This window comes from Mastomys coucha, unplaced genomic scaffold, assembly GCF_008632895.1.
Source record: "Mastomys coucha isolate ucsf_1 unplaced genomic scaffold, UCSF_Mcou_1 pScaffold21, whole genome shotgun sequence".
In the NCBI taxonomy this organism is placed as follows: Eukaryota; Metazoa; Chordata; class Mammalia; order Rodentia; family Muridae; genus Mastomys; species Mastomys coucha.
Genome location: NW_022196904.1, coordinates 149,970,693 through 149,979,099, shown reverse-complemented (window position 1 = coordinate 149,979,099; position 8,407 = coordinate 149,970,693). Strand labels below are relative to the sequence as shown.

Sequence of the window (8,407 nt, the reverse complement as noted above, 5' to 3'; positions counted from 1 at the left end):
AAGAAAGAAAGAAAGAAAGAAAGAAAGGAAGGAAGGAAGAAAGGAAGGAAGGAAGAAAGAAAGAAAGAGAAAAGAATATGTAGCCTTCTCTGGTGAGCATGTGCTATAAACTCTGGAACTGGGTTCTAGGTGTCAGGAGGAGGTGGCATGCTCTCCATAAAGTGGTAAAGCCCAATATTAACTATTTTGAGTAACAGTGTTCATAGTTTTGTTTTGTTTTGTTTGTTTTTGTTTTTGTTTTTCAAGACAGGGTTTCTCTGTGTAGCCCTGGCTGTCCTGGAACTCACTCTGTAGACCAGGCTGGCCTCAAACTCAGAAATCTGCCTGCCTCTGCCTCCCAAGTGTTCATGGTTTTATTACACACATTATAAACTAAGTATCATCAGAACAGAACACACCCAGACAAGCCATCATAGAACTTGTTCAACTGAATCAGAGTAAGCTACTGATGACCATGGAAGATATTACCTGGATACCAAAAAGAGGAGATGTGAATGCCTGAAGCCTATATTGCTTTCACATAGTCATAACCTGTCTCCCTTTTCTTGCTTTAACTTTTCATAAGCTGTGATAACTCAAAAATATTAGTCCAAGTGCTGTCATCCTCCTCCTCCAGACAGGAGAGTTGGTGCTGGAAGGCAGAGAAATCACAAGGAGATGAGATCGCCCTAACTTGGAATCTGGGGAGATGAGAGAAATCCCATCTGGGCTCAAGTGGGAGAAAGAGGGCAAAACCTCCTATTATGATTCCAGTCTTTGATGCTCTCCAAAAGTTTGTGTCCTGCAGGCTTGACCCAAAGCTAATGGTGCACTGCAAGTTGGTAAAATGATAGATGGCACCTAGCTAGAGGAAGTAGGCCACTGTGGCGTGACTGTAAGGGAATACTAGGGCCCTGACTCTTTCATCTCACCCCTTTTGCTTTCTAGATCACATGAGTTGAGGAACTTCATTCCACCATGTGCTTCTCAGCATGAAGTTCTACCTTGCCCCAGCCCCAAAGCCACAGTGCAACCATGGACAAAGCCATGAACCAAAATACATCTTTCCTCCTGTAAGTGGGTCTACCCTGGGTGTTTTGTCACAGTGATGAAAAGTTGTCAACACAAAAAATTGGCAAGGAGAATCTGGGCTTGTTACTGTGTCTGATACACTGAAAAAAAAAAAAAACCCAGTCATTTCCTGTATTATTCACAGAACTGGGAACAAAGAACAGAAAAAGAAATATTTTTAAAAACATGCAATTTCATCAAAAAAAAAAGCATGTACCCAAAGAGGTATAGTGGTTAAAGAGATGAGTACCACCAGAGAGACATCAAGAGGGACTAGAGAAATGGCTCAGCAATTCAGAGGGTCCACTACTCTTGCAGAGGACCTGAGTCCACGCAGAGTACACACCTCAAAAGGTTCACAGCCACTTGTAACTCCAACTCCGGGAAATCCAACACCTCTGTCCTCTGCCAACACCTGCATACATGTGCACACAACCCCCACACAGGCACACCCACACATAATTAAAAATTAAACGGCTAAGGAAATCAAGTACTTGGCAAGAGAGCAGTAGGAAAAATGCCATGAAGTATCTCATCAATCAGGAAGACTCCACTCACCACAACCTCAATGATGGAAAAGTGTGAACCCCTGGGACTGGAGAGATAGCTCAACAGTCAAGAGAACTTGATGCTCATGCAGGAGACCCAGATTTGGTTCCCAGGATCCACATAGTGACTCACAAAACATACTTAAGACCAATTCCATGGAATCCAATGCTTTCTTCTGATCTCCATGCCATGCATGTGGTACGCATACATATATGAATACAGACAAAACGCTTTTGTATACACATAAAATAAGTATTTGAAAATTCCTTTCATTTGAGAAGTTCTGAGGAACCTTGCTCTTGGTACCACTTAGAAAATCGTCTCTATGTGTATCCCTATGTGTAGCTGTCCAGGACTCAAGTCACTGAAGCTGAAGTTTGAGCAGGCTTAAATAGGTCACGTAGTGGGAGACATTGGCATCGTCTACATATTGTTGGCTCTGTAGGCACATGAAATGTGAGTTACTCACAATCATGGAGGAAGATTTCAAAGCAAAGCCTGAGAGGCCAGATGATATGTGGCTGGGCTAGAGTCCCAGGAAAGACCAATGTGTGAAACTGTAAGACCAAGGGTGGGGGCAGATGAGATAGCACTTCAGTGGCTCTGTAAGAATTCAGAACGCTACTTAGGTAAATGTAATTGATTAGCATGGTTCTTACTTTGAGAGGAAGCTGAAGGCAAAGCAGAGGTGGTTTAGTGTGTCTTATGCGGTAGTACGTTTGCAGCAGTGAGGGGCCATCTTCTTCCCATGGCGAGCTGCAACTGTATTGACACCTTCTCTATTTCTCCCTCATTCTCTCGTTTCCTTCCTTCTAAATCATGTCCTTTTTGTGTGGGGGAATCACTGCAAGAGATGCAGTGGAATGTGTTAGAAGCTTAAAAGAAAGGGGACCCTAAGGCACCCACACTGTCCTCAGGTGCAGGGACACGGGCACGAAGGCTCCTCGGATGTAGAGAGGAAAATGCCACATTCTTGCTGTTCGCCTTCTGTCACTTTCTATATATAATCTTGCCTTTTCGGCTTTCAAACGGTCCTTTGTGAAGCAAAATGTGATGAAGAGAGATGTATGTCTGACGGAAGATAGACAGCCTGCAGTCAAGCACTGTATGTTCAGTCTCTTGGTCCTCAAGTTTGATGTAAGCCTTTTAACTATACTAAAAAAGAGATTAAAATGTAAAAGAAACATCCATCTGGAAAATAACATTTTCTCCTGTTTTATTTCCTTCATTAAATTTGAGTAAAACTGTATGTATATTTTTATTATAAATGTCATGTAAAATGATGTCCACTAATAAAACCATATTTCTGTTTACCTCTCCTTTCTCAGTTCATAATCATCAATCATCTGTTCATCCCAGTGTCCATCAAGAGAGGCGGGGTGGGATGATCATCTCAAACTACTAAGAATTGCTTCTAAGTTATGTTAGTGTCGTTTAAAATAATCTTTTTTTTTAACAAATAAAGTTTTATTGAAACACAGTCACATTCATTTGTTTATTCAGTAACTCTGGCTGTTTTTATGCTATGAAAACAGGGTTAGGCAGTTATGACACAGACAACACGGCCTGCCAAGCCCAGAGTATTTACTCTCAGGTCTTTTATAGAGCATGTGGGCTGACAACCAGCTGAGTAACAAGTGACACTTGTCTTACTTTTCATTTGCATCATTTTCAGAGGGCTCCAAAGAGCTACAGTCCCAAAAAAATATGTGGACAGAAGCCCAGTGTGGGCAGTGCAAACCTGTAAGCTAACACTTGGAGAGGTGGAAGCAAGAAGATTTAAGAGTTTGTAGCTAGCATGCGCTGTATGAAAACTGGTCTAAAAGATGTAGGAACAAATGACATGTGGCTTAAGGCTTTTATGACATTCTGAAGAGTTTAAAGAAGGAAATTAAAAATGCAAAACAATAAGCAGTATCGCTAGGCAAGAATTTCAATTAACTGGACTGTTAAAAAGAAAACCAAGAGCCAATCCAATACATACAGTTATCACGTTGTCAGTGAACATTCTTTGTGTTGGCAACAGTATACCTCCTGCTGACAGAATCATAAGTGGCTGACAGTATCTACCATATCGATATACAGGCCTCTTTCTCTGAAAAATATTCAGAAGAGATGAAGAGGGAGAGGCTAGAAACTGTGGCGCATTGCTTAGGGTCCCGGTGCCCAGGACTCAGAACTTCAGTGGAATGACAGGCCAGTACTTCCGCTGCTTTCTATCACGGTGCTTGTCAAAGCTCAGCTGTACAGCAGCCTCCATGGCCAGGATCTTGGGAGCACTGTTGCCATGTAAGCGCTTTATCTGTTTGGCGCCGCTTCCAGGGCTTCTCAGATGGGGGCTCCACTGACCTATTGTGGTTGAAGTCCAGGCCATGGTCCGCCTTCACGTAGTCATTCAGGCGCTCCGCATCCAGCTGCTGCTGTCGCCTTCTCTCTTCTATGTGCCTCTCAGTACTGGCGGAGCTCCTCGCTGATTTCCATATTGCTCAGGTCGCACACCACTTCATCGCCTGAATCCGACTCCAGCTCTTCCTCCTCATATGGTGCTTCATTTTCTCTTATGGATGCCTAGTTTCTATTGCTGTTATGCAGAGGCTGCCCAGAGCTTTTGAGATGGGAAACACTGTAGGGAGGAGACTCCTGCCATGCCATGTGCTGGCCTTGAGAGTTCCAAGGAGGCCCAGCCTCATAGGCAAGAGAGTTCCAGGGAAGAACTCCATGAGGGAAGAACCAACCATGGGGAAGTGAAATAGGGATTCCCTGATCTTTCTGTAGGCATTCTGGTGGCTTTGCATCCAAAGCTTTGCATGATGATAATGTTGCCAGTATCTTGCACATACTGGGTGAGAATACCAAGATGTTGTAGCCCTCCATTTTGAGGCCATTGCTGTTACTTCTGATTGCCAAGGTCCAAGTGCGAACTCGTGGGCGCGCAGCTTGCAGATCTCGGGGGGTGGGCAACAACGGACCTAGTTCTCAAGGTGGGGTGGAGGAAGGGGGGAATATGTGGTTTGAATTTTTTTTTTTTTTGTCTTTTTGTTATTTTGTCTTTTTTTTTTCCAGAGCTGAGGACTGATCCCAAAGCGCTCTACCACTGAGCTAAATCCTCAACCCCGTGTGAAATAATCTTTCTGTGTTCAACTCTACATACATTTTTGTAAGCTGCTTCTTTTTAATAGACTGAAAGCCTACATATATGTATATATATACACATATATATGAATGTGTAGATATATATGTATATACTTATGAAACTGTCAAAGACTAATATATTATTATTAAATATGTTATATATTGTATTATATAATTATACTATATAATAATATATATTATTCTTTGATAGTTCATCTATGAATACACTGAGCCTTGGGCATGTTGGTATACATCTATACCTTCTTTTACCGCTTCCTCTCTTCCATTGAAATTCTGGAAATTTTAAGCTGAGATTAAAATCCAAAAGCAGACGTAAGATAAACAATAAAAAAATCTGGGGCAGAAATCAAATGTGTTTAACGATGTTCACACATTCCTTTGATTGAATAAACCATGACATATTCACCTGTGTTTGTATAATTTATAAGTAAGAAATAATAAACCAAAATATTAAGTATAGTTGCCCCTGGGAAACAGAATTTCAATTTTTTCCCTTTGCACTTTAAAGTTCCTAAATGTGCATGTGCAATTTGTACAATCAGAGAAAGGTCGTGCATACTATTTAAGTATGTTGGTAGATTTAGTTGTGCACAGATAGACTTCGGCACAGGTAAACAGTTTTGTCAGACTCCGCAGCTGCTAGCCTGACCCGGGACGCAGTATTCAGAAGATGCCTATAAAGCAGGGCTGGAATGTAACCGGGCACCAGTGAAAGATCCCACATGTTTGCACCTGCAATTTAATGAGTTCACATTAGAATCACCATATTCATATAAATAAAACTATTGTTTTGAAATTTTAATAAACATCATGCAATAGCTCTACCTTTCATCTGGAGGGTGAGCCAGCATATTTGGAAGCTGGCTGGAATACCAAGCTACATACACATAGAGCAGTGTTACTTCAACAATTTAAGAGTTTTCAAAGACTCACAAGCCTTGTGAGTATTCAAAACATGTTCGGGACCAATCATGACTGAAAAATCTGGATTAAAAAGTGAAATGAAATGTAAAGATGAAAATAAAAATAAATAAGTAGAAGGATAAAATCAAGTCTACTAAGCTCATCTTAGGAGGTAAAGGGGACTGTGTATTATCTATGTTTTTTGATTTGTCAGCATTTTAAAGAGGACTTGTAGGCTTATGCATGACATATATTTGTCTGGTTTTGGAATCAGAGAGATATTGGCCTTGCAAAATGATCAGTAAAATGTTCCTCCACGTTCAATTTTCTGAAGAATATTGTATTTCTTATTGAAAAAAATAATCTTAAATTTTAAAATTTAAAAAATTCTTAAAATCCCGTTGCAGGGTTCCTTCCTAACTTTGATCATTTATGCTCCTGAATGAAAGACACACACAAAGTCCTCATATTTTAATACGCCTCGAGCAACACAGCTGCTTACCCTTTGTGATGAATCTACTTCCAATTAATAAAGAAAGTCACTAGTTACTATGTTTCTTTTTTGTTTTGTTTTGTTTTGTTTTCGAGACAGGGTTTTTCTGTATATCCCTGGCTGTCCTGGAACTCATTCTGTAGACCAGGCTGGCCTCGAACTCAGAAATCCGCCTGCCTCTCTGCCTCCCAAGTGCTGGGATTAAAGGCGTGCGCCACCACCGCCCACTATGTTTCATTTGAGCTGCCCTTAGCTCCAACTAGGCAGCCCTCTGGGCCATGTTCTCTTGGTCCCTAACCCACACTGGCTCTCCTTGCTTCTCTATGCCATGGTGGCTCTCCTCTGTCTCTCTCCTGCACTCTTCTCGCTCTCTCATGGCGGCCTCCTCCCTCTCCCTGCTCCTTCCTTGTGTTCCCTAGGACAGAAAACCTAAACTCTGACTGTCTCTTCCCCCCAACTATTGGCTGCTGGCACCTTTATTTGCCAATCAGAATTAACTGGAGCAGTGGGGCAGAGACCCTCAGGCTACTGCAGACTCCAAATCTTGAAGGCTAGAATTTAGCATTACAATCCACAGTAAAAGACAAAACCTCAACAACTTCTTCCTTAAATGATTGGAAGAGTTATCTAGCAAAAGTACAGGACTCCAGAGTTTGTTTGTTTTTTTTTTTTTTTTTTTTTTTTTTTTTTTGGTTTTTCGAGACAGGGTTTCTCTGAGTAGCCCTGGCTGTCCTGGAACTCACTTTGTAGACCAGGCTGGCCTCAAACTCAGAAATCCACCTGCCTCTGCCTCCCAAGTGCTGAGATTAAAGACGTGCGCCACCACCGCCCGGAGGACTCCAGAGTTTTACTGTTGGAAGATTTTGAGTTGTGAATTCAGTTTCTTTAATAGAAATGAGACTGTTAAGCTACTTATTTACAAAGATAGTTTATATATATATTTATACATGTGAATATATATAAATATATGAGTATATATATTTATATATATAAAGAGATATATCCACTTGATATAATTCTTCAAAATAAAATTGTATGTAATATCACGTTAAATCTCTCTCTTTCTCTCCCCCCTTCTGTGTGTGTGGGGAGGGTGGTATGGGTGTGGTGTATGTGGTGTGTGTGTGTGTGTGTGTGTGTGTGTGTGTGTGTGTGTGTTTCTTTGGTCCTGAACTTAGCGCCTCATCACACATATTGAGCAAGCGCTTCACTACTGAGCTACATTCCTGGCTCAGTAATTCCTACGGCATCAATGATATAAACATCCTGAGTTTTCTACATTGCACAATGAGATGCTGAGATTCTGTTCTTTGTAGAATCTATTTTCTCCTTGTCTTTGAGGTGTGGTCATCTCTTGCGATCCACCATTAAATTCACTGGTTCCTCCCTGTCATCTCCTTTGTTCTATTTAGCAAGTCTACCCATTCTCTTACTTTACTTTTTTTTTTTTTTAACCTCTAAATATACTATGTATGGGTGGGGGAGCAGTGGCTCAGCTGACAGAGTAGTTGCCTGGTACACAGAAAGCCCTAGGGTTGATTCCCTCACAACACTTGAACCAGGTGTGGTTTCACACATCTGTAATCCCAGCAGGGAGGTGCAGGCAGGAGGATCACACAGTCAAGGCTGTTTTTCAGCCACCAAAGGAATTCAAAACCAAGCAGGGCTAGAAACGCCACCCCAATCACCACCATCCCACATATATGCATATATATGTATAATCATTTTTTTCTTTTAGCTTATATTTTTCTGAGAAGTTACAATTTTAAGAGTTCTTTGAATTCTGGTAGCTCTAACATCTGTATCACCTTGAGGTCAGCATGGGTTGATTATCTTTTTTTTTTTTTTTTAATTTGTTACTCATTATGGGTGGTTGTAAACCACCATATGGTTGCTGGGATTTGAACTCATAACCTCCAGAAGAGCAGTCAGTGCTTTTAACCACTGAGCCACCTCACCAGCCCATTGGAAAATCCACAGCATTTTCCTTGTGTGTCTAGTAGTTTGAGTGGTGTCCTGATCACTTTAAATGTTATGCTGTAAGACAGCCCTGCCTAGTCAAGCTGCTAAAGAATGCTTAGTGTCTTTTCAAACTACACACTCTGCCTGTTCTGAGGACATGGGGTTGTTAAGTCAGTCAAGTTTGGTCTCTCTTTGAGCTTGCCTCAAAGCTCCATGAGGAAAGAAGAGGAGAGGAGGAGAGGAGAGTGGAGGGGAAGAAAGAGGAAAGAACAGGAGAGGAGAGGAGAGGAGAGGAGA

The 8,407-nt window shown here is 41.4% G+C and overlaps 1 pseudogene; it reads right to left on the bottom strand.

Annotated features, from left to right (window-relative positions):
* Positions 1–3,772: 3,772 nt before the first annotated feature.
* Positions 3,773–4,484, bottom strand: LOC116101114 (annotated as a pseudogene).
* Positions 4,485–8,407: the final 3,923 nt, after the last annotated feature.